This window comes from Pseudopodoces humilis, chromosome 12 (genome assembly GCF_049639895.1).
Source record: "Pseudopodoces humilis isolate 2021_Gansu_Grassland_sample_001 chromosome 12, ASM4963989v1, whole genome shotgun sequence".
NCBI lineage: Eukaryota > Metazoa > Chordata > Aves > Passeriformes > Paridae > Pseudopodoces > Pseudopodoces humilis.
The window spans coordinates 6,018,342-6,045,402 of record NC_142211.1 but is presented as its reverse complement, the minus strand read 5'-3'; the positions used below and the strand labels follow the sequence as shown (position 1 = coordinate 6,045,402).

At 45.3% G+C, this 27,061-nt stretch overlaps 1 pseudogene; it reads left to right on the top strand.

Annotated features, from left to right (window-relative positions):
- The first annotated feature begins 321 nt into the window (after positions 1 to 321).
- LOC148183309 (SET-binding protein-like) lies at positions 322 to 26,330 on the top strand (annotated as a pseudogene).
- The last annotated feature ends 731 nt before the right edge of the window (positions 26,331 to 27,061 follow it).

Genomic DNA, 27,061 nt, shown 5'->3' with positions numbered 1-27,061 from the left:
GAGCCTTGGTTCCCATTTTGCTTCAAGGAAAGCCCTTGAGATGCAGGGGAAGCCCAAGCATGCTCTGTGCCCTGTTTCAGTTAGCTCCACACTTATGTTCGATACATGTCCGCATGCTAACTTCCTTTTTTTCTTCTCTTTTCTTTTAACAGTGCCAGATCTGGTCTCTTCTGAGCTCCTTGCAGCCTTTGGGTGATTAGGACATTGAATTTGGTGGACAGTTACCATTCGTTCCCTTGGATCGTACCTGCCCTTGCTTTCCTCATCCCCTCCTGCGTTCCCCTTCCCTCTAATAAAACTCCAGGGTGTTGCAGTGTTGCTATGGAGTCCAGAGAGGCTCTGGGCAGTTCTTGGCAAAGGGGGGTAAGGCAGACTTTCTTCGAGCTGCTGTCACCTCTGTGAAGCCTCTGTCTGCCTCCTGCTGTGTGAAGGAGACAATGCTGCCTGTGGCAGGCTCGGGGAAAGGGATCCTGGTGAGTGGCAAGAGGCTGGAGCCTGAGGAAAAGGATGAGCTGGGTTCTGGGAAAGATGTGGATTCCACTTCCAGTGCAGACAGCGAGAAATGGGTGGTGGGAGATGGACTGGAGGAGCAGGAATTTTCCATCAAGGAGGCTAACTTTACAGAGGGGAGTTTAAAACTAAAGATCCAGACCACCAAGAGAGCTAAGAAGCCCGCAAAGTACTTGGAGAACTATATTTGTCCTCCTGAGAGCAAAACCACCATCAAGCAGTCTGGGGAGCAGAAGCTTTCTCGAGCTAGTAAAAATAGCAAGGCAGCTAAAGAGCAGAACAGATCACACTCCAGAAAGGAGGTAAGTCTTATTCTTTCCTCTATTTTTCCTTTCTCTTGAAAGCAGAGGGACAGGAAGGGATTAAATCTGCTGAAACAGTTTGTGTACAAGACATAACCTTTGCAAGGTTTGCAAAGCTTTGCTTGGCCATGCAGGAAGTAACACAGAGTGGGTGTCATCCTGCATCACTGCATTCCCTGCAGGGATGATCTTGAACTATCCTTCAGGTTAACCAGTTCAGAAGGGATCAAAAGTTCAGCCAGGCTTCTTTTATTTTTGTCTTCAATTGAGGTTTAAGATTAATAATTGCATGAGTGGTAAATGAAAGAGCCCACTTCTAAACTGCTTTTTGCCTGAGTGCTAATGCTTGAGTATTTTGGCAGTTAAAGCTTTCAGCTTCATTTTTAAAATACAGGAATGTGCATTGTGAACAACTGAATCCATTCCTGTCTACTGGGCAAAAGGCTTCATTAATCGGGATGACAGCATTGTGTGATCAACAGTATAGTTATGTTTCAGAGAATGCTTCCACTATAAGTCTCATTTTCTCCTAGATACATAAAATTTTCTTGAAATATCCTTCTGCAGAGAAATTTTTGGTACTTTAGGTTTGGATAAAAATTAATCCTTTTATTTTTTCATTTAGTGAAGGAGAGGAAGAGGGAAGGGAAAAGAAAGAAAATCCTTTCTTTGTATGATCTGTTTAACCCTTTTGTTTTGCCATTAGCTTGATTTTTCAGTAGTGTCACCTACATTTAGTCTTAATATAAATTTAGTTTGAGTGCTTTAAGCAGTGCTGGTCAGGAGAGGGACACCTGGTGACTACTCATGTCTTTTTGAGTGTAGTGGTGTTTATTGTCCTAGGCTTTAGCCAGGTTGAGGTTTTATCACAGTACAAATAGAATCATAGAATCACAGAAAGATAGAATCATATGAGTTAGAAAGCACCCACAAGGATCATCGAGTCCAACTCCTGGCCCTGTACAGAACCATCCCCAAGAGTCACACCATGTGCCCAAGAGCATTGTCCAAATGCTTCTCGGACTCTGTCAGGCTTGGTGCTATGACCATTTCCCTGGGGAGCCCGTTCCAGTGCTCAACCACCCTCTGGATGAAGAACCTTTTCTGAACATCTAACCTAAACCTCCCTTGACTCAGCTTCATGCTGTTTCCTTGTGTCTTGTCACTGGTCATGAGAGTGAAGAGATTGGTACCTGCCCCTCTGCTGCGTCTCGTGAGGATGTTGAAGACTGTGATGAGGTCTGACCTCAGTCTCCTTCTCCAGGCTGAACAGACCAAGTGACCTTAGCCACTCCTCATAAGGCTTCCCCTCCAGACCCTTCACCATCCTCATGACTCTCCTTTGGATGCTATCTAACAGCTTAATACCTCTTTTATATTGTGGTGACCAAAACTGCCCACAGGACTCAAGGTGAGGCTGCACCAGTACAGAACAGAGAGGGTTGGAAGGGACCTTAAAGGTCATCTAGTTCCAACCCTCCTGCCATGGATGGGGACACCTTTCACTAAGCCAGGTTGCTCAGAGCTCCATCCAACCTAGTCTTGAACACTTCCAGGTATGGGACATGCACAACCTCTGGGAAACCTGTGCCAGTGCCTCACCACCCTCACAGGAAAAAAAAAAATATTCCTGATATCTAATCTAAATCTACTCTCAGTTTGAAGCCATTCCACCTTGTCCTGTCGCTATATGCTCTTGTAAAAAGTCCCTCTCCATCTTTCTTGTAAGCTCCCTTCATGTACTGGAAGGCTGCAATTAGGTCACCCTGAAGCCTTATCTTTTTAGAGGCTGAACAATCCCAATTCCCTCAGCCTTTCCTCATAGGATAGGTGTTCCATTCCTCTAATAAGCTTGGTGTCCTTCCTCTGAACTTGCTCCAACAGGTCAATGTCCTTCCTGTGTTGGAGACCCCAGAGCTGGATGCAGCACTCCAGGTGTGATCTCACCAGAGTGGTAGAGGGGCAGAATCATCTCCCTCAACCTGCTGGCCACACTTCTTTTGATGTAGCCTAGGATACTCTGTCTCCTTAGTAGCATGTGGGCATCATGATGAGTTCAGAGAGGAACCCAAATTTGATGAAAGACTCATGAGTATCTCCAAAACCTGGACAAATTCATCTGGGTTGTAGGCACCCACTGATCAGAGCTTGGGGAATGACTTGGCTTTCCTGCTCATGCAGCTTGGATTCCTCTCCTGACATACACACTTCATGAATACTCAAAAGGGCTACTTGAAGCCTTGAGGAGGATAATTGCTAACAGCTCTCCCTGGACACAGCTTTCTTGGCAGACTGACTGAGACCAAAATTTTCAAAACTCTAAACCACTTATTGAAGCATCAACATTTCCCATTAAATCAAGGGAGAGACCAAGGGGATTAACATTGCTCACTCTGAGAGTACTTCTCTTGGAAGCTGAACTTGAAAAGAAAGTAACAAATTAAGGTGATTTTTTTTTTCTCAAAATCATACTAAATGGCATCATCCATGTGCATGAAAAAAGTATCTCTTTTTACCACAGCAGAGATTTGGCTCTATAACACTGAGATTTTCCCAACTATTGAGAGGAATAGGCTGTCTTCTTAGCACCAAGCAATGTCTTATTTCCACTTCCCTTTCCTCCTGAATATTTGCAGAGGTGATGAAAGTCACTATAGGAGGAGGAGAAGACTGGAAATGAGTGGGAGGGGTTCCAGTGCTGGAAGCACAATTACTTTCATGGCCAATGTGTGTGTTTCATGGTAGTTAGAGAGATTTTTGGGGGGAAGATAGTGAAGAGGAAGCAGCAAATTGAAACATGAAGCTGAACCTGTCTGGTCCAATTTTGGGTTTCCCTGGGAGCATGCAGGAACCTTCTGCATAGAATCGTAGAATATCCTGAGTTGGAAGGGACACACAAAGATCATTGAGTCCAACTCCTGGCCCTGCACAGGACACTCCTACAGAACAATGGTTCTGCATGTCCTTGCAGAACTGTTGAGAGCTACAGTAGTGGTTAAAGAAAGAAGTGATTGTCACATTTAAATTACTCTGGTGGTTTTGATATTTCAGAGTTAGGCTGTTTGACTGTCTGTTGCTTTCATCAGCACCAACTCCAGAAAAGCAGCTACTGGCAGCAGCAGGAGGGAACAATGCATTTAAACCAGTGGGTCAGACCTTCAGCTGGCATCACTCCACTGTCCTCTGTGGCTTTTCGCCTGGAGAGTTTGGCCCAATGCATACATTTACCTTGCACATGGGAGCAGCATTATTATTTGAGTTTACCACCTTGCTCATGGATACAGGGCATATATAGAGGCCCCACAGACCATATATAAGCTCAGTATAACCTGAACTGCAAGTGCTGTTCTTGTGTCTGGTGGGTGGGAGCAATTGTTTTGCACCTCATGAAGTAGCACCTGAATTTATTTTTCCTCCTGAGGAGGAGAAAACTCTATCAGGACTTGAAAAATCACTTTAGTTTGTTGCATAATAATTACAGCCACATCTCCAGTAGTCCCCAGTGCTTTCAAATACCACTTCAGCATTCTTGCAGGAGCTTCAATACACACAGCACAGAGAGCAAGTAATGAAAACATGGAAGCAATTTAAGTAACAGCATGTGGATATACAATGGACTGGTAACGCCAGCAATGTAAAAAGGGACTGTGAACTGGGGATATAGCATTTATTCAGTGGCCACATAGGGAGAAAGAAGATATGCCTGTCCCTAAGCTTTACACTGCTCTGCTAATTAGGTAATAGGAGTTAGTGCCTGATTTCTAAAGCTGTGGTCAGGGGTACAGTGGTGATTACAAGGGGGCTCTGTGGAGAGTCATGCTGCTCATGTGCCAAGGCCTGGGGTTTTTGCCTTTGATTACAGCTACTACACTATATTAAAAAACATAAACATACATTAAATACTCATATTGCATTTCCATGAAAACAGTTGCCTTGTGGATATTATGCAATCATGAATGGAAGGGAGGGAATCCAGGAGAGGACCTTGCTGAATGCAATGGCTGATGCCCTGGAGTGGGAAGTGAGAGAGAATGAGTGTTTGGAACCTTGAATGCTTGGCTGCAACACAACTTTTGGGATTTCTTTTAAGTCATGACCATGCCAGGTTTCATAACAGCTTTCCCTACCAGAGGATAAGAGTGAAGGTAGTTTCCTAACCCCTTTCCTAAAGCTGCTTAGAAGGTGAATCAGCTTGGCCTGTCCCTGCAGCTGCTTGTGTAGCAATTGGAAAGTGAACAAATGTTCTGTAAGTTTGTTCTTATTTCAACCCTTTGGTGCCTGGGAATGGACTGGGCTGAACCCTTGCCACTTCTAAACCTACAAATGGCTCCATTTCGTTTAATGCGATTGGAGAGGAAGGGAAAAAAAAAAAAAGCCAGGAGCCCAAAGGATGTCCTGCTGGTATGATGGAAAGCCCTGAAGAGGCTGCTCTTCTACCTACAGCAGGGTTACTCGAGTTCAGCTTCCTCAGCATTGCTAAAAGTGCCTTTTCCTTCAGATAAGGAAACATGCTATAAGTCTGGAAGAACACTGACAACGTAGCACCAAATGCAATGAAGCAATTCATCAGCATTCCCTGACTGTCATGTAGAATTTAACAAGCCCCAGATAAGCAGTACATCCCTGGTTTTATTTCCTTTCTCCCTCTCCATTTGCTGCTCTGTTTTCTTGTGTTTGCAAAAACTTCATTTTCCATCCTTTCTTTAAGCATAGCCTGACAAAGTCTTTGGACCTTTCAACATATGCATAATGTCCTGCTTTGGGCGATGTAAACTCATTTTTTTGTAATTATAATTGCACTGGGGTTTTTTTGAGAGCTTGGGAAGGGTGAATACATTTTATTACTGTGAGATATGCAGCAGCAAGTCAATTAGAAGTAAAGCTTCTTTGTCTGCCGAGGAAACTCTATCCTTGGATTTTCTTGCAACGTTTTTTTTCCTTTGAGTTCCTGTAGATATTTGCCATTTCTTTGCAGGAAGCAATTCTAGCACTTTTCCTCTTGAAGTTCAATTTATAGTGTTCCTTTCCTCTGTCCCATACATGCAACTTTCTCCTGCAGTTTGTCTTTCCTTGAGGACTCTCATTCACATGCTTTCCCTATTACAACCCTCTTCTTACAGATCATGAACTCTGCCCACTCTCCTTCCCCCTCCTTTGCACCATTGACTGCACATTGCACTTTCCCTCCAGGTTCTCACATGCATCCGCAGCTCCTGTTGAATTTCCCCTTGCACCAGACTCCTCTCCCCAGTGATTTGTGTGCATGATCATCTAGTTGCTCATAGTGCATGCTTATTCCTCTTTGATAAAAGCATCCCTATGTGAGATATCCTCTGAGTTAGCTCTTTCTGTTGCAATCCCAAACATGGCTTGGGGAGTTTATGTCAGTGCTTGCTCCCTGTGTTGCTTGTGGATTAGCAAGGAGAACTCAGGTGTTTGTGGTGGTACCTGTTTGAAGTGGCAGACTGATTTACAGCTCCTTTTATTTTATTTTTTTTTCCCAAAGGATGGAGTATCCATAGCCCCTTCAGCCTGGATCTGTTTCTGTACTGGTTTGGTCCCTACCCTTTCTAAGTAAAGCCTTGAGGCTGCTCTAAATGATGCTGGTGCCAGGTACCTGAAACTCACACTAACAGAGTGAACCGCAGCCTCTTCCTAGATTCTGGAATAGTGGAAGAGCCCCAGAAGTGCCAGCACAGTGGGGAAGCATTCTTCTCATTGCCTTTAAGGTGAAACTAGATTTTGAGCAGCTGAGAGACCAATTCAGAGCTGCTCTAACAGGCAGGAGGCTCCTGGAGTTTTTACAGTCTTTCTACACAAGCATATGGGTGCAATGCTACACAAACTCAGCTCTTTGATAGTCATCCCAGGTTTCTTTTCTTGGGCTAGCTTTTCTTTCTACCATATTGCTGAAAGCACAAATTAAACAGCTGCAGTTTGATGCCCTCCCACCAAAGGGTGATGAGGTAATGAAACAGGTTGCCCAGAGTTGTGGATGCCGTAACTACTTTGGGCTTTGCCCAAAAAGAGAGCAGGCATTAATTTCTTTGTAAAAACTTCAGAGCTTAAAACAGTTTTGCTCTGAGCTGAGAACCACTCAGGCCCAGTGTTTTGGGGTGACTTTATGATACTGGTATTTTTAATTGTTTGGTTTATGTTATATATTAAGTTTTGTACTTTTAAGACTGGCTTTGAGAGCAAGAGCAAGAGGAAGAAGAAGCATGCAGTTTGTGTTAAATAAAAATATCACTTTCTTACATCTCACTCTTGGACTGTGGTGTTTGCAGTACGGACAGACAGAGAGACAGATTTTTTTGGCTTCTAGTTAGTTTTAGTTAGTTGAGGTAAAAGAGTTCTTTGGACTTTTTTTGTTGTTTTTTTTTCTTGGATCTGTGCAAACTTGCTTTGAATTGAACACTCAGCTAAACTCTGGGAGCTTACGCCTGTGGTTCACTGGGGCTTGGGCTTTGGCACTTTTTAGCACTGAAAAGACTGATAAGAACTTGAGCAAGCTGAGCTACACTATATGAAAAAGACTTTTTTTTCTAGATTTTCTATCTCATCGAACAGCGGGAGGTTTTATTATTTAATATTATTTAATTCTGTTAAATAAACAGCTTTTTCTACTTCTCTCTAAGGAAATTTTTTTTTCTTTTTTTGGACTAGTTGGGGGGAGGGGTCATTTGAATTTTTTTTTCTTTCTTTGGGGAAATCTCTATTTGGAGGTTTTTTTTCAAATTTGTCTTAAACTAGGACAAATACAGTTTTTGGCATTTAACGTGGGGTTTTATATGGCTGTTTTTTATTTTCGGTTTGTCTTTATAATGCAACAGGAACTATTAGTGAACAGAGCATAGCATGGTTTTTTTGTTGGCAGTTGGTTGTACGGTAGAGCTTTTTCAGCTCGTGTTACTTGTTTTTGTTTTTCTTTATTAGTGAGACTAAAGTTTTTACTTTTTGGCTAGTTTGTAATTATCTCTAAAATCTCAGTAATGTTTCCACCAACCAAGCAGGCCCAGCCCAATCCGAGCCCCTGCATATAATAGATAGAGACAAAGTCCCAGCAGTACATGTCAGAAGTTTGTTAAAAAAGACAGTTTAAATCAATTCCACTTCAAGTGCAGACAAACCCATCCGTGGAGTTGTCTTTGCTCAGAAACCGAGTTACACATGGTAAATAATGCAGAAAGATGAAACAACACAATGTGTACCTCAAAGAGATCTGATTGTTAGGTGAAGATCATAAATAAATGCCCTTGTCCGTATATAATGTATGTGTTGTAGAGTTAATATATATATATATATGTTAATTTTGATAATAAGTTGACGATATGGGGATAAGGGGTGGAATGTCCTGGGGTGACTTTATGATACTGGTATCCCCAATCGTCTGGTTTATGTTATATATTAAGTTCTGCACCTTTAAGACTGGCTCTGAGAGTGAGAGTGGGGGGAAGAAGAAGCGCGCAGTTTGTGTTAAAGAAAAACATCACTCCCACACATCCTGCTCCTGGACTGTGCTGTCTGCAGCACGGACAGACAGCGAGACAGAGCTTCTCTCTGGCTTTTAGTTAGTTTTAGCTAGATGAGGCAGAGGAGTTCCCTGGACCTTTGTTTTTTCCCTTTTTTCCTGGATCTGTGCAAACCTGCTCTGAACTGAACACCCAGCCAAACCCTGGGAGCTCACGCCTGTGGCCCACCGGGGCCTGGGCCTTGGCACTTTCCAGCGCCGAAAGGACTGATAAGAACCTGAGCGAGCCGAGCTACACCACATGAAAAGGACTTTTCTTCCTAGATTTTCCATCCCATCGAACAGTGAGAGGCTTTATTATTTAATATTATTCAATTTCTGTCAAATTAACAGATTTTTCCACCTCTCTCCAAGGACATTTTTTTTTTTCCTTTCCCGGACCAGTTGGGGGGGAGGGGTCATTTTAATTTTTTTTTCCTTCCCTGGGGAAACCCCCATTTGGAGTTTTTCTCCCAAATTTGCCCTAAACTAGGACACCCAGGTTCATCTTGGTCCTTGAAGGCACCTGAGGTGCTCAAAATGGACTCTGAGTCCTCCTGGGCTCGCCTGTAGTCACCTGGAGGAGGCTGGTCCCTCCTGAAGGTGGTTTAATCCTCCCTGTGATGAGCAGGGAGGGTTGAATCTCAGCTGTTACCCTTCCTTCTCCTTCTCCAAAGCCTCCTAGACAAGTGTCCGCATTGCATCATGTCATGGATATGTTGTGACGGGAATAAGGCAGTGTCTTTTCCAGCTTGATCCTCTGCCTGAACCAGCTGATGCCCATCTCTCACTGTCTGTCTGCTCCCAAACAATTGTGACCTTTTTTTTTTTTTTTTTTTTATGTAGTCAAGTATTTCTTAAGAAAGCAAATGTCTGGCTGGGAAGGGATGGGCTGAAGAAGTGTAAAGAGGCTTTTACTGCTGAATATGGAGTGCCAAAGGAAGAAGACTAGTGTATTTGATTAGCTGCCATGTGACCAGGGCTGCTATTTTTAGTCTCCCAACTCCCCTGAGGCCGTGTTCCACCCAGCCGCAGCCCAGAGGAGGGGGGAGTTATATATATAGCAAGGACTAGAGATAAAACAAAGCTCTTTTCTTCCTGGGATGGTGTCCCAGCTTTATTCGGGGAAATCCAGTGCAGAAAAGAGGAAGCTGCTTTCTGAAGTGAAGGGAAAAGGGGTAGGGTTACATGTTACAACCAATAGGAAAACATCACAAGGGAGGAATCAGGGGAAGGAACTAACACTCTGCAGCTCAGAGGGTATGTCTCAGGATTATACCAAGTTTCTTAACGCATTACAACACAGGGCTTTCAGGAGCCATCTGTGTCAAGGACAGGTTTTGTCCCTCCCTCCCACTGCTGAATTTCAATGGCCTTCTGTGACATTTCCTTGTTTGCTTGTGCTGTGCCTCTTTTCAAACCATGACAAAATGTCCCCAGTGCTGGTTTTAGGGATTAGGAGATGCAGCAGGGAAGCAATAGGGGAAGTAACTGGGACCAGTGCAGGAAGCTGGGGGTCCAGCTGGAGGTCCCATAGTCCCCACTACTGAATCACAGGAGGGGACAGGTGCTTGTTCCTGGCAGCCTCGTAAAGACTTGGCCAAGTCAGTGCATGCTGGTTGTTTCAAAAGCACCATGGTCTCCAGGCTAACAGAGGTGTGTTAGAGATGTGACACACTGGCATGTGCACCCAGAGCTGCAAACCTCTTTATTGATTCTGTCTTTGCAGAGATTTTGGGATGCACAGGGGTATCAGTCCTTCATGCATATGCTCGCATAATTCCAACATCAGTTTCTGAATGCAGCACTCCCTTTCCTCTCCCTCCAGGCATGCCTGACCACAGATACCTTCTGATTCACCTCCATCTTTTTCATCTTTAATCTTTTTCACACACACATGGAAGCCCAGTTAGCGTCCTCAGGTCAGGTCTAATTCTTCACTTGCTTCATTCCCAGAAGGGCTTTTAGCTGCCCCCATTCCTCTGCACAGTCAGTGGGACTGAATGATGGACAAGTCTTGAGTTAAACTGAATGGAAAGAGGGGCTTCACCTGGTACCCTTACCTTGTCTTTTTGAAAGTTGGTTTCTGACCACTTTCTTCTTATGCGCCTTGTCTGGTGTCTAAAAATGAGTGAACTTTTTGGCCAAGCCCTCTTTGGGAGCCCCTCAGGGGTCCATTTCTTCTGGCCAGTGAACAATTTGAACAAAATTTTTTTTGAGTATTTTATTGAAAAGATTTCTGTTCTTGCATCAAAATTTATCAAAATTGGACAAAATATTCTAACAACATTGAATAGAGGATCACACAGGTAGGCAAGGAGCTCATGTGTGCGTTCACATACACACAAACCCAGTGTGACAACATTAGTCTTGTTTCCTTAGGAAAACAGTCTATTTCTACATTATTACTATATTTGGACCCTGGGCTGGAGGCAGTTGCTATCAAGAGATGGATTCTCAAGCCATGGTGTATGCACCAGTAGCATAACACTGCTTCCAAGTAGAATGGTCAGCAAACTCTACTTCTCCAGGGTAATATCAAGCAAAACACCTCGTTATTATTTTCTTGGTTTTTGTTGTTTTGTGTTTTTTTTGCTGGAGCTGTGAACTAGCAGTGAAAAAGACAGGGTAAGAACTAAGGTGTCTGTGCTGGTTTTGCAATAATTGATTTTCGGTCAACAGGGAAAAAGTCAGCCATGGAAGTGATTTTCTGTGAGGAGCTGCTAGCAGCTTCTTCCATGCCTGGCAAAACCAATCGCTGACTAGCTCTGAGAACTGGCACACTGCTAAGCCAATTAGAAAAGCTGGTAACGCCTCTATGATAACATATTTGAGAACAAAAAAATACGTGGGAAGCTCTCATGCTCCCTGCTCTCTACAGAGGAGTGGGGGGTTCAGCTGGGCCCCCCTCCCCAGCAGGACCAGCCAAGGCCCCTTCCTGGAGGGGGCTGCTGGACCCTGTCCCAGCATGGCCACTAGGCCATGCTGCCGAGGGCCATCCCGGCACTGCGAGCAACCATGTGTCCAGGGTGCTGCTGTGCAGTCGTGGTTGTCTCAACATGGCTCACAACTGACTTTATTTACTTAGCCACTTCTAACCAGCCATGCTGAGGACAGAAAGACAAAAGCAGCGGCAGCAGCTTTTCTTTGTTTGGCATCCCATATGAAGAAAAGATGCAGAGTAGAGCTGGTAGCTGGTGCAGCTTGCACAGTGCCGGTGGAGACCACGTGATCAATAGAGAGAGAAGCACAATGAGCGATTCCCCAATTGCAGAGCCTGGACAAGATTAACCTTTCAGCGCTGCAGAACTCTATAAAAACTGTTTCAGTTGATAGAACTTGAAAACAAATGAACCTAAGAACACCAATTCTCTCCCGAGACAGAGAAAAGGAAAAATTGAGGACACATGAGGAGAACAATATGGCGACACTAAGGTCAGTGCAAAAGAGGGAGGGGGAGAAAGTGCTCCGAGCGTCGGAGCTGAGATTCTTCTGGAAGCCGTGGTGAGGACTATAATACAGCAAACTGTTTCCCTGTAATTCATGAAGTGCATGGGGGGGATGCAGCATTCATTGCAGCCTATGAGAAAAAAGCACTTATTCTGGAGCATGTGGATGCTGAAAAGCTGTGATCTGGTGAGAAGCTTGAGCAGAGAATGAGAGAACCCTTACTTTCCTAGATAGAGGAAGAGGACCCTTGCTTTTATGCTAGAACAGCTCATCCTTAAAACTGCACCCCATAAGCTAAATGGCCCACAAAAAGCAGTATTGGGAAGACTGCAAGCCATGGGAGGGACTTCATGTTGCAAGCAGTTTCCGTGTGGACTGTTAGCCATTAGAATTAAAACCACATTGGAAAAGTTCACAGAGACCTGTTTACCATAGGAGAAACCCCATGGCATAGCAAAAGAGACTCCTCTCCCTAAGTGAACTGAAGAAAGACTTTTAGAAGTGACAAACTGGCTAAAAATCCCATGTTTTGTCTTCCTGTGCTGTTGGTGGGAAGGAAATAAGGGCTGGGGGGGGAAAAAAGGGGTTCTAACAGTTGATTTTTAGTTCTCATTATCCTCTTTTAATTATTTTAATAAATTTTTATTTATACCTTTTAAAGTTTTAAGCTTTTTTTGCCCTTAAAGTGTTTTTCTACTAATCCTTATCTCACCCCATGAGTTTTCTTTCCCCCTCCTCTGCTTAACTATAGCAGAGGAAAATGAATAAATTATTTTCATAGGTGCACTGGTGTTTGGCCAGCATCAACCCATTACAGTGTCTTACTATAGAAATGAGAATGTGTATTTGAGATGTGGCTTGGACTGTGGCCACTGTGGAAGGTAGCACTGCTGAAGTATGGTCATTCAAGATGGACACTCAACTGTAGCTGTGTTTGCAGAACTAAATGGCTCTCTACCTGGCTCATTTTAAGATGGTGCCTCACATTCTTATTGTACATCCATGTTTACTGTTGTTAGGTCTTACATGAAGACATCAAAAGAGCCTGTCCTGCAAGAAGTTCACAAACTCTGTAGAAATAAAAGGAGAAATGAAACCATCTTGTCTCTTAGTACAGCATGTGAAATAGAATAATAAGATTAAGTGATTCACCCAAGGAACCTGTCGCAGGCCAGGGTGACAGACCTTTTTCACTGAGCTGTGGTTGCTTAACCATGACACAACTGAGTCTCCCAGGTGGTGGCCTGATCTTCAAGCATCGGGTGCATAGCCCTTCTGGAAGACAATTCTCGTTTATTTGTTATTGAAACTGGTGAACTTGTTTCAAAATTAACTCTCTGCATCTTCACTGCTAGCTTTAAAAGAAAATTTATCTCAGGGAAGAGTTAGGGCTGGATGTAGAGATGAGAAGGGTGGATTTTTGGGGCCAACATTCAATTAGTAAACTTAGATGCCCTTAATAGCCCCTTAATGGTCTGTAAACCCTAAAATATGGTAAGAGTGGAATGAGGAATATCTACTGGAGGACTCATTATCAGTTCCTCATGGCTCTGTCTCACCTGAATACCTGAATGGCAAGGTTTGTAGAGAGACACTGTATGTTCTATTGACACCGGTGTTACAACTCTATCACTTTAAAACTGGGTGGTTCACTGAGGAATTTCAGCACTTTGCAGCATCCTAGCTTCCTGTGAGGCACTCTCCGTCTGCATGGCTGAAAGACAAGAATCAGCCCTGAGGTGATTTACAGATAATTTTGACTTGGTCAACACTCCTGCTCTCCAGGGGAACATGGTGTCACAAGCACACGAACTGGAGGCCACAGCCCCACTCTCCTTGATGATGGTTCTGCGAAGGAGAAAGCTGAGAAGTGGATGTTAGGTGTGTCGCCACTGATCATGCCCTTGCTTCTCCATAGGACAATGTTGCTGGTTCCGCACGTGGTACTTCTGTGAAAAGGCACTTCTGTAACACACTTGGCAAACATTTTCCAGGAGGATATGTAGGAAATAGTCTTCTCATACCTCCAAGGTATGACCTTGTAGGTAGAACCTACACTAATGTCTTAGGGTACAATGTAAGATGTAACCAAAAGAAAGTATGTATTCTATCACCACCATCTCCATAAACTTTTAAATCCAGGTGGGGCAGTGTTGTTTATCTCTTCCATTACTCATCCCTGATAACTCCCTCTGGGGCAGATATCTTCTGCTACTGGGCCATCAAGCCTCACTGCATGATTCATAAAATTACATCATCCCATTGTGAGATGCTCTGCCCAGGGGGAGGAACCAAGCATTCCTACCTGGATAAAATCTGAGTTTTGGAACACCACAGTAGCCCCTACCTACCAGATTCCCAGAGAACAAGAGCTACATAACCACCACTGGATTTTCAGAGGAAGACCAGACCCTTCTACAGGATCACCTCTTCAACAGAACCACATCTATCACTTCAAGAGGACTGCAACCACTATTTAATGGGATTGCTACTACTACCTTGAACAACAGGATGTCAGGTGATATTCTGACTCTGTCAGTGTTTCTGTACTATTGCATTTATTTTAATTTTCTTATTAAATTGTATTTCTGACTTGGGATCTCCCACTGATTTGCTTTCAGACTAGTACAACTAATTTCTAAGTGGATGTTTTTTCAGTACTCTCCCCTGCACTCCAGTATATGCTAAAATATTTTGCTGGTCTGTGTAGCTTCACCTAAATGAATGATGGGTTGGCAGGTACCTGCTGTATTCTCAGGTGTGTAATTTGATGAAATCTAAGACTAAGAAAAATAAACCTGAGGCAGATATTTTTCCACTGAGGAACAGCAGCACTAGGAGGTGTTTGATTATCTCTCATTTCTGCCTCCCACCAATGTCTTTTCAGATGCAGGGACAGTCCCTACTTTGGTCTCCTTCCTAATCTGTATTAGCGGTGAGCTTGAAGGCACTTGTTTTTTATATCTTCCATTGGGAACTGATGGTACTGGACTGAGGATGTGTCTTATTTCTTATACCCCATATATGTGCAGGTTAGATGGGGATAATTAATTTGTTTTTCCCATTTTCTGACGTTGCATTCAGCAGCACTGAGCTGAGTATTCTTCCCAAAGACATCCTGCTTTCCATGGGATACTTTTCTTCAATAATTTATGTAATCATTAGGATTAATTACCTCCGGTCTTTTCTCTCTCTTAATTCAGTAGCATTACTTGTAATTATATTCCTGATTTGAAGGGGAGTGGAGGGGAGGGAAGCTTGTTTCCTCTTGTGAGACACACACACATACACACACACACAAACACACACAGAGTAATCACAAGAGAAACTAGGAAGAGCATGATGGGGAGAGATCGATTTGTCCTTAGGTGTCATGGTTTTAAAGCAGTAACTAAAAAATTATTATAAAACATACTTATTTCTTGCTGTGAGACATGGATTAGAACAAGAGCAAAACAGGCTTAAAACTTAAAAGGAATAAAGAAAGTTTATTAACGAAAACTATAAGAATAAGAAAACTAGAATAAACTCTCCAGAAAACCCTTTTCTCCCCCACTACTCAACCATTCCCTTGTTCACATAACAACATAGAGCCAAAAAGCTTTGGTGTTTACAACAGTCCCAATTCTTGCTAGAGTCTTCTCATCAGTCTTTGTAGAGAAACAGGAGTCTTTTTTCTGCTAATCTATGGAGTTTCTCACAAGAAAACTAATTTTCTTCATAGCTTTCTATTTCTCTGATGCCAGCTGCCCGAAAATCTGCCATCAGTTGTCTCCTCCCATTTCACATCACTCTGAGGTGTGTTGTGGGTCAAATGAGTCTAGGGATGTCATTTTTAAGGATGAGTTATTCAAAGGCAAAAGTTCTCTTCATCTGTCTCTGTGAGCTTCCCTAGAAACAGAAGTTTTCTCTTTGCTTCTACAAAGCCACAAATCTTTAACTATTACTTCTTCCCCTCTGTTCCAGCACCTCACTGTATCACAACTACTTCACTTTTTGCTCAAAATCCACGTTTTGAAACACTCTATTCCTCCCAATATACTCTGTAATGAATTAAAGTTGTTTCAGAACACTATTGTTCATCTCCATAGCTTTAACAGAAAAATATTTCAGCTTATTAAAGCATCTCCTTATTCTCTACCTCTTCTGAAGCTTAATTCTTTTTTTTACTGTCTCTGATAGTTTATGAAGTCTCTTCATATGTTGATTACTCTCTCTCTCTCTGGAAAAAAAAGATTAATCTGCAAGTCTCATCTGGGTAATGAAAAGGTTAAAATCTTGCCTAGGCTTTGTAGATGGTTCTGTGATCTCTGCCGGAGCAGCAGCTGGAGTTGTCTGCGATGGAAGATTCCTCATGGGTGCTCTGGAGAGTGTGGACACTGTCTCAGCCCGCTGCAGGTCAAGAGCTTTTTTCTTTCCTTACTCGACAGTCTCTGGTGAATTCAGTCACGGCAAAAACTGCTGCCAAGCCAGGGACCGGCCTGGCCTGGCCAGAGCCTGGGGGAAGCCCGGCAGGCCCCATCTCCCGGCCGGGAGCCGCGGCAGGCCCAGCCCAGCCCCTGCCCGGGCCGCATGGCCTGGGCAGGGGAACGGGAGGCCAGATGGAGCTCTGTTACCTTTCACAGCCAGGAAACAACAAGACAAAGAAATTCCCAGGCTTAGGTCTTAAGGTGGTGTTCACAGGTTGATCTCACTTTTCAATGGTCAAAACTGCTGTCAATTCTTAGAAATGGCCAGTAGTTGGCAGGGAGAAAAACTCCCACCAGCCTCCATCAGTTTTAACTTCTTTAGGTGTTTCTCTTTGTTTTCTTAAATGCCAATCTATCACATTAGGTCATTAACTCTGGGCATGGGCAGGAGCTTCTGTTAGTCACTCGGGGACAGCAACTGCCAGCGTGCTCTGTGGGAATTTGTGAAGCACAGGGCAGCTCTGTAGGACGGCAGCACATCCTTTGCTGCCCCCTGTGCTTTGCTTGGTAGCCATGGCAGGTAACCAAGTAGTTTCATCCTTGGAGGCAACTTAGGATGTGGAACCCTTGGGTCCACTTGGAGCACCCTTGAAGGGAGTGGTAATTTGTCTATGATGTCATATAGAGCAAAAAGGATATTTTAAAGGAAAGGGAGAGCAGCTTTTGATGGACAGCCAGATCCTTAACCTGAAGCATTTGCGTGTAATAGAAGGACTGACAGTAACTTACCCTTGAAGTTCTGCATCTGCTGGAGTTCCTATTACTGATGAGTACATGTTGTAGTTGATAGCCTGAAATGTATCTTTTCCCATCTTTTAGTTGTGATTCTCCCCCCACCCCCAGCTTCTCTTTCTCCTGTTTACCTGGCGTCAAGTTACCATGGTTACTGAAGTTTCTCTCCTCAGCTCCACGGCGAGAGGCCGCATAGAGTAAAGAGAGGACCCCGCTGGCATTTCCAGCTGCTTGAAGTTTCTTTAGCCCAGGAAAGCACGGGGTTGGGAGAAGAGAACTCTTCTTTCCAACACGGAAGTTTGTAACTTTTTCCTGTCCCAGAATGCCTCTAAACTATGGAAGCTGAGAGGGCATGCTTACCTTGCCTTCCCTTTCTTTCCCCCCTGTGTTGCCAGGAAACCAAGCCCCCCCTCTCTCCCCCTCTGCCCCTCTGTACAGAATACTCCCACACCTTTGTGGGCATTTGAAGAAGTTGGTGTCTGTTATTTCTTATCTTGGTGTGTGTAACCTTGATTTGTAGAAGGTTTGTAAGATGTACTAACTGAGAAAAATAATTGGTTCCCTCTCTGATGTTCCCTCCCTCTGAGAAACCCTGTTAAAAGAGACCCCCCCAGACCCAAAATCCTTTGTCTCTCGTCCTTTGGATTCCCCTTCACAGAAATAAACTGTGGAATGCAAACCAGAGAGAGAGTCCCCCCCTGATTTCTTTACTCGCTCTATAGACTTGGATTCTTGAAGAAAATCAGTGAACCCCACAAACATATGCTGGCTCGAAACTCGAGTGAAGAGAAACCTCATCACTGAGCTAGCCGGGCCACACTCGAGAAGATCGAGTCAAGTACATAAGAATTTACTAAAGTAGGGCAGTTACCAATTACTGTCTAAAGAAGCCTTTTACTATTACATTGTGATTTTGGCCACCGAACTTCACTTCTGCCTACTAAGTTGTTAGCATGAGGAATTGTCCTAATGTGCTGAAAAGGTAGGATGGAAATATAGAGAAACTGTCTTTTTTCAATCTGGCCTGATCTGAGCTAATAAAACTTAGCATGAGCCTGTGGGGTACAGCAGGTGCATGCTGGAGATATAAGTCAACTCTGTCCATCTTGGCCACATGGTTTAATAGGCCTACGTGAATTTCCTGAGTCAGAGGCCAGCCACCATGCCCATCTTTGTCACATTTCAGTGATGTGTATTCTGGCAGGTTTTTCTTTTTGTTCCTTCCCCAGCATGGAAAGACACTATTTTTAAAATCCCCCTGCTTCCCTGAGACTGCGGTCTGCCCAGGTGGGGTCCAGAGGAAGGGGAAGTTTATATATAACAAAGACTAGGGATAAAAACAAGGCTCTTTTTTGCTGGGGTGGAGTCCCAGCTTTCATCAGAAGATGTCTAGGGCAGGAAAAGAGAAAAAAAGGAAGAATCATGTCCCACGTTGGCTTTGAACTGAGGGAGAAGGGGTGTAGGGAGAACATGTTACAACCAATAAGAGAAAACTACAAGGGAGGAGTAGGTGGGGGAGGGGGAAGGAACTAACACTATAGATCAGGGGGAGAGCCCCAGGAATATACCATGTATCTTAACACAATGCAGCACCTCACCGTTTTTAATTATATAAAATTAAAAGAAGGGCTTTGGGCTTATCCAGATACAGAACATGAGTTTGTCCACCACTCGTGATTGGTGGGCCAGTTAGGTTTCTTTCGGTCAGCTAGTTCTATGTGGTTGACTTCTGAGGTAGTGGGGATTAAACTTCTGAGGGCTTTTAAAATCAAGCAACAAATAATCTAGAATGCTAGAACTATCAAGAAGAGAACAACAGAAAACAACAGGATTGTCTTAACTATTGAAGTCCACCACACCGTGAGTCCCCAGCCTTTGAACAGCTCACTAAACCAGTCCTCGGATTCTTGCTTCACTTGTCCAATCAAGTTCTTCATCTCTCAGAAAGCTACATGGACGTTGGGAGCTTTCGAGGTCAGGTTTAGGCAGCAAAGTCCTTCAAATTCCTGGTATTTGTGTCCATGCAGCAGCAGAAGAAAATCTATGGCTACTCAGTTTTGGAGCGCAGCCTGCCTGGTGATCTCCTCATCTTCTAGGAGGGAGCTGAGGGGGGTGGATGTTAAGTTTGCCTGTTTGACTACCCATCACTCTTGGTGTCCTAACTCACCTAGTGCTTTGGCAGTTGCAACCCATGGAAAAAATATGGATGCAGCAATTCTTTTTGATTTTGCCCAACGAAATATTTCAGAATCACAGTTTGGGTCCAAAATATCAGTGCTTCTTTTGTGGACTTTGTGGGTTGAATTGTCTTTCTGAATCCATTTAGTAATTTGGGTTTGGTTGGGTGCTAACAGGGACAGCCGCCCTATGGTACATGGCCCTCTTCAAAGCCGAGATGGGATCCCTGCCCATGATCTGTCCCCGCAAATCAGAAATAAACCTTTAGGGAGTTTTTTTGGGGTGTGAGAGGAGAGGTTTGTCTGCTGTAACGTGACTTAGAATACACCATTTTTTGGCTGTGAATTCTTCTCAATACTGTAATATGTTGTTAAAGAGTTTAGTATCTGACAGCGAGTTTTAAGTGAAGTGGACACAATAAGGTGCTGGGGAGGAACCCAATAGCTCTAATTCTTGGGGTTCCTTATCTGCTTTAGGCAGTTTTGGTAACCACTCCTCCACAGCGTCCTTAACCACTACAGCCCGCCACCTATGACATTCACGTGGTCAGACACTGTGTGTTTTGGGAACTGCGTTAGGCCTGGGAGTGTCAAAGCTGGCTGCTTTGACAGACAAAGTCTCCAGCCTGCAGTGGAATCCCTACCAGGCAGGTGGACATAGGGTCTTTTGCTGCTGCAGTGGACAGGCAGATATTCTCTTGCTCGAGTGTCTGTGCCAGGGTCACCCAGATGTTTTGTCGTGGCTGAGGGACAATCCAGGCAGCTGCCAGACTACTCAACGCGAGCAGGATGACAGCTGAGGTAAGGCTCATCATGGGTTTGAGTGTGAGGTAGGGTTTTTCTAAAAGAAAAGAAACAAACATTTTTAAAGCATGTTCACAGTCAAGGTGTGCAGGTCAGAGAGTAACCAGAGGTTAGGAAGGTTTCTTCTTGCTCTTTCCAGCAGCGTCTTCTTTTGGAAGCAACTGCTACTTGTTTCTCATCTCTTTCTGCTGGGGCTGGGTTTTTGGGAACAAAAGGCTTAACCCACTTCTGAGGTATCCATCGTGGGCCTGCAGGGGTGGATATACACGCATAGCCGCACCCCCAGGTGACAAGTTCATTGGGGCATTTGGTGTGCAAGGTTTCTGGGTCCCTGATGAAGACTGGTGGACGCTGTGACAACTTAAATTGATCACTGCTGCTAAAATGCTGAACCACTCATGTTTTCATAAGAACAATTCAGAAAATTGATGGTAAACATGGCTTTGCAGAGCTTTTGTTGTGGAGACATCCACACTGTCCGACTGCCCTGCCTGGCTAGGACTTGTTTGAGTGTCTGGTGGGTGTGTTCAATCACAGCTTGACCTGTGGAGGAGTGGGTGATGCCAGTTTTGTGTTCCACCCCCCACTGCTGGACAAATTCTAGGAACTCCTTGGATTTATATGCTGGGCCATTATCTGTTTTAATTTCCCTAAGGATACCCAGCACTAAAAAGGCTTGTACCAGGTGTTGTTTGGCATGTATAGCTTTTTCTCCTACATGAGCAGAGGCATACACTGCCCCTGAATATGTGACAATACTCATATGTACATATTTAAGGTGACCAAAACTGGGAATGTGTGTGATGTCTGTCTGCCACACTTTGCAGCTCCCAAAGCCTCAAGGGTTAACCCCAATGCCCAGCGATGGCACAGCCTGGAGCTGGCAACTGGGACAGGTGGCCACAATGGCCTTAGCCTGACCCCGTGTCAGCTGGAACTGGCAGATAAGTCCTGGCACATTTTGATGGTATTGCTGGCGGCTCAGCTTGGCCTGCTGGAATACGTCTGGAAGACATACCATTTCGGCTGGGGCAGCAAGGGAATCAGCTTTCCGGTTCCCCTCAGCAATGTCACCTGGTAACTCGGTGTGTGATCTTACATGCATCACATAGGAAAGGATGCTCTCGAGTTGAAATCAATCAGATTAGTTTTGAGAGTAACCTAAAGAGATGCTCATTCTCGATGTCTTTGAGAACTGCCTGCTCTGCTCTGGACACTACTCCTGCTATGTAGGCCAAGTTGGTAACCAAATTGATTGGCTCCAAATACTTCTCAAAGGCTCTCATGGCTGCAGTCAGTTTGGCTACCTGAGGTGACCCCCCCACAAACTCAATATCAGCTTCCCAATGCTGAGTCTGGGAATCTCTCCAAGTCATCACCGACTTGTGGGATGCCCCAGATGCATCAGTGAACACTGTAAGAGTTTTGAGCGGCTTATGGCTCCTTTTCTCACGAGGAATGAGGTGGAATTCCTCATGAAACAATTTGTGTGATGGTGCATGGACTAATATTTGTCCACTGTAGCTGTCCAGAGCTAACTGGAGGTTAGCATTGCTCTGCAGCAGGTGCTCAAACATCTCCTTGGTCAATTTCTCAGGAGAGTGCTTTCCCTCCTCAGTAAGTTTTACCGGGAGGTGAATACACACAAAGTCACAACCAGCCAGTTCCCGCAGCCTCACCCTGGCTGTTCGGATCAGTTGAGCCATCAGGTCTTGTGGCTTGGTGATGGTTTTGGGTCTTTGGTGGGAGAGGAAGACCCACTCTATGATTAAGAGTGCATCTCTCTGCCCCTCGACCCATTGGAATATCAACCCATGTAGGTGTGGTAGTTTCCCCAGGACAATGAATTTGAAAGGCAGCTCAGGCTTACAGCAGTGCGCCTGTCTTTCTGTTAAAGCCCTTTGTGCTTGTTCAATTGCAATCTTTGCCTCTGGAGTCAGTTCCCTGGGAGAAAGCAGTTCTCTCTCCCCTTTCAATAAATTGATCAGGGGGCCTAGGTCCTCATTACTGAGACCCAGCCAAGGTCTGACCCAGTTCAAAGACCTGCACATGGAATGGAGTTCCGCTAGAGTTTTGGGATTACTAATGGTTTCAAATTTCTGCGGGGCAACAGTCCGCACAGTGATCTCCAGGCCCAGGTATTTCCAAGGCGGCATCCTTTGAACTTTGTCTTCCTGCAGTTGGAATCCAGCAGAGGTTAAAACTTTAACCACTAGGTCAAGTGAGTGTTGCAGTATAGTGTCATTGAGGGTGCACACTAGCACATCATCCATGTAGTGCAAAATGATGGCATCTCTTTTTTCAGTGCATACAGGGGAGAGCAATGAAGCTACATACCACTGGCAGATAGAAGGGCTGCATTTCATCCCCTAAGGTAGTACCATCCAGTGGTACCGCCCCATTGGGGCCTCTTGGTTGACCGTGGGGACTGAGAAAGGAAATCGTGGTGCATCTGCTGGTTGTAAGAGAATTTGGAAGAAACAGTCTTTGATGTCTAGGACCGACAACTGCCAGTTTTGTGGGAGCATTGTCGGGGAGGGCATTCCTGGTTAGAGAGACCCCATGTCCTCAATTACTTTGTTTATCTCCCTCAAATCCTAAAGGACGTGCCACTTATCCTTTCCTGGCTTCTTTATTACAAAGACCAGGGAATTCCAAGGGCTGGTTGTTTTTACTATGTGGCCTTTGGCTAGTTGTTCCTTCACAAGCTCTTCGAGCGCCCTGAGCTTTTATTTACTGAGTGGCCACTGATTTACCCAGACTGGATTATCATCCAGCCACATTAAGTTTTGGGTGGTGCGCTCAACAATGGATGCTTCTAAAAATCCTGAGGAGTCTCAGGGATGGTTAGTTTGACTCCCCACTGGGACATGGTGTCTCTCCCCCACAGCGGGCACTTGTAGTTAGTGACAAACAGACGGACACTAGCTAATCGTCCATCTGGGCCCTCAATCTGAACAATGCTCTTAGAGAGTTGTGCCAATTTTTCCCCTCCAACACCTTGTATCTTGCCCGCTACGGGTTGCAAGTCCCAGTGTAAAGGGCACACCCTTTCAGGTATGATAGTCACATCTGCCCCAGTGTCAATCAATCTTTTCACATGGAGATGGTCTGATCTGTGGGTTAGGTTGCATCCTATTATGGGTTTATCCTCGCCAACCACTTCTGCCCAGTAGACTCCCGGTGCTTTTCCATCTACTGGGACCTCTGCTGGAACACGGATCACCTGGGCTATGTTTTGCCCCTTGGTCAAATAGAAGGGTGGCTGAGGACAACGCGCCAAGAGAGTGAGGTGTGTTTAGTCTCCCTTGTCATGGGATCAATACCAAAACACTCACTATCCAGTCCTGCCATGTCTTGTGAATTGTCCTGCAGGTCCACTCCAATGACTGTCCAATGAGTAGATCTGAAAAGAAAAGCTTCAGCAGTTACAAGTCTGGATCACTTTTGAGGCTGTTAGACTCTGTTAGGCACAACAATTGTTCCCCACAATTATTTTTTGCAGTCCCACACCCCGCTTCCCTTTCTCCCCCTTTTCAATTAAAATAGAGGCTTTTTTCATTCTAGAGCCCGCTGCATTTATATCCTTGCGCTGGGTGGGGCTGCGCTCTATTTCCAGTTTTTTTGTTGGTTGACTACTGCTTCTTTTTGGTTTTTCTTTTGGTGCTGGCTTTGAGGAAAGTCTCTGGCGAAGTGTCCTGTCTTTTTGCACTGGAAGCAGATGATATGCTGGAGCTGCTCCAATGACATCTGTGGCTTTTTCATTCCTGGTGTTGCTGCTGCCGCAGTCCTTGGGTTTGTCAGTCTCAGCCTCCTGTCTTGTGCACCATACAGATCTGCTTTCTTTGCACATGCCTCTGTCATCTCTGCTATTGTGGGTGGAAGATTAATGGGCAGTCCCAGGATCACTCTGGGACAGGCCTCCTTGGCATTTCTCTGAGCCATCTCCTAAATCAGTTCTGCCTGCGCCACTGGTTCTTTCATCTGCCTTTGTATTTGCACTCGAAGTTGGTTGACAAACTGCAAAACACTTTCTGATGGAAACTGTTTAATATTAATATAGCTGATTTGGGTTTCGACTGTTGGCAATTGGTTAAAAACCTTTTCTGCTACACCACAGATCTTATCTAAAATAGATTTTGTTAGTACCCGCTCCTGGTCTTTAGGTTTAGCCCACACCCCCTCCCTGCTTAGATGTTCCAAAGTGATTTCATTATCCTCTGTATCTTCTTGCTGGTTTTTCAAGCAAGGCAAACACCCTAGTCCAGGAGCCAGCCCGTGGCCTCTCTCCCGGGCCACCCTGGCCAATCTACCCACTAGACATCAATATGATGGATGGCGAAGCAATGGCGTTTATTGCAGGGGAATTTGACAATTTATAACTTAGGGTCATTGTGTTACTCCCATCTGCTCACGTCACACCTAAGTGCTATTGGCTAATTACAGGAGGTTTTACTATCTTAAAGAGAGGGGTTTTTTCTAACTTTCCGTTACATTCCGAGATCTTCCGCATCGCCGGGCCTTAAACTGCAACATCTTCTGCATCCTGGGTGCTCTGCTTAAGCTCCACCAGGAGGTTTTTTAAAGACCTTTTCCATGAGCTTTCCCAAAGATCAAACTCAGAGGGGGTTAGGAGACAGCAGAAGAGGTCTTTGAGATCAGCAGGAACTAACTCATGAGATTTTAATGTAGCCTTTACCATTCCTTTCAGTACTTCACTATCTCTACCAAATTCTCTTTGGGCTTTGCAAATTTATTTTATATTTTGGTAAGAGAAGGGTTGGTAATGTCTATTAATTCTTCTTTTACCAATATATATTACAGGAGCAGCTGAAAGCCTATCTTCATCCTCCCCAGGGCCTGTATCTCCTGGGTTTCCTCACCCACCCCCACCCAAGCCGAGGCCAGGGGGTCCTGCCTAACCACCGGGTCCAGGGAGGGGCCCAGCTGGGGCCCAGTCCCAGTAACATGGGAGCTGGGTGGGGACCCATTTTCCCCCCCTGGGGGGACAGGGCCAGGACACCCCTCTCCCTGTCGCCCCGTGGGAGTAGGGGGCAGAGCCATCTCTCCCACCCCCACCCTCTCTGTGGGGACAGGGGGAGGGGGCATGGGAACCAGGATTGCAACATCTGGACGCAGAGTCACAGGGTGACATCATGCAGGGCAGGAGCATGGTAGGAGAGGGGAGGTATGTCCGAGGGAAGGAAGGGGTTGTGGGCGGAGACAGGTGGGTGGAAGGAGTTATGGGATGGAGAAGGGGAGTACAAGGGGGGGTCCCACCATGTGACCTGCTGGCACATGGTCAGCGCCATCTTGGACTCCAGCCACGTGGGGATAAGGGGGGGTCATTACCTTTAGAACATTGTAACTGAGGGGTAACAACCAGGGTAAATGGGTGCAGGGAAAGATCTCTGCTAGCCTGCTCAACATTATCAGAGATGGGGGGCTGAAGAAGACACATGGAACCAGGAATGGCATTGTCAAGCTGTGTTTCCTGCGTTTCTTGGGCTGTTCCATGTATCTTTTTCAGTCAGAAGCAGAGGGTTTGGAGGGAGGGTTAGGGGAAACCAATGGAAACTGTGGTGGCTGTCTCTTCACCTTCTTTTCCCTGTTAACCAGTTCTTTCCAAATTAAAAAGAACAACGGGAGATATTTTGAAGCAGATTTGTCTCCCTGCTCTACTTTAAGGGTTAACAAGTTTCCGATTCTGTCCCACGCAGGGACAGAATCTACATCGGGCAGATCAAGCTGTGGTAGGTGATAAGACAGCCACGAGACAGTGTTTCGACTTATTTATACAAATTTTAACATTTGTAGTGCTTAAAAGATCCTGGAATTTGGATTTAAGATTCTTGTGGGGTGCTGAAAGCTGTGAGCCCATTTTTGATGTTAAAAAAGCTGTTAGCACAACTCGTTTATCTTCTTTCACCACAAAAAAAGGAGGACAGACAGCAGCGACAGGCTTAAATGCCTGCTAGGAACCTGTGGTCCCTTTAAATTTTGGCCGCCAGCCATGCAGGGTGGGGGGCCACGCTCGTCCTTCCCGCTGGGCCGGGTTTCTCCCGCGGCGGCCGCAGTTGCTCCGGGCAACCTGTGGCTCCCAGGACATCTGGGCCGCAGCAGCTGGGTCACACAGCACTCACTGCTGCGCTGGCACCACTGGCACTTGTGCGCTCACACGCTCTGGCCCACTCAGGCCGTCGCCACGCAGAGCCACTCGCCCAGGCACTTGGCGGCCCCCCAGCCGCACTGCTGCCACCAGCCCGACCCCATTGCCCTGGCCACGCCGTTGCTGCTCACTGTTCCTTGTGTCACCTGGTGTTTCAGGTGGTGCAAGAAGATCCCTGTGTCCTGGAGTCAACTCTTCTGGGCTTAGAAGAGCTACTGGCTCCTCCCTTGTGAGCTTTTTGGCTGTGTACAAAACAGCGTGTGGCTCGCAAGGTAGTTGACTGGCCTCAAGACTTGCGAAACCTACTCATGGGCTTCCAGCCGTTCATGGGGGGGCTCTCAAAGACCCACCTTTCAGCGCCAACTGCTATTTTTAAAATCCCCCTGCTCCCCTGAGACTGCGATCCGCCCAGCCACAGTCCAAAGGAGGGGGGAGTTTCTATATAGCAAGGACTAGGGATAAAAATGAGGCTCTTTTCTAGTGGGATGGAGTCCCGGCTTTAATCAGAAGATGTCCAGTGCAGGAAAAGAGGAAGAATCATGTCCCGTGTTGGCTTTTGAACTGAGGGAGAAGGGGGTAGGGAGAACATGTTACAACCAATAGGAGAAAACTCCAAGGGAGGAGTTGGGAGGGGGCGGGGGAAGGAAATAACACACTATAGATCAGGGGGAGAGCCCCAGGAATATACTATGTATCTTAATGCAACAGAAGGAACTATCTGCTGGGTTGGCTTTCAGAAGAATTTTAAAACAAATTCCCTTTTGTTGTGAGAGGCGGAAATCACACAGACTAGAAGGGGAAAGGAGAACCTGACCTAAAACCAAGACAGTATTTGCAGGGATTTTATAATAGCTCATATGCTGTTTCCTACTCTGCAAGGAAGGTCTGTCCTCTCTTCTTTTTGATTTGATTCCCTGCCACTTTATGAGCAAGTCAGA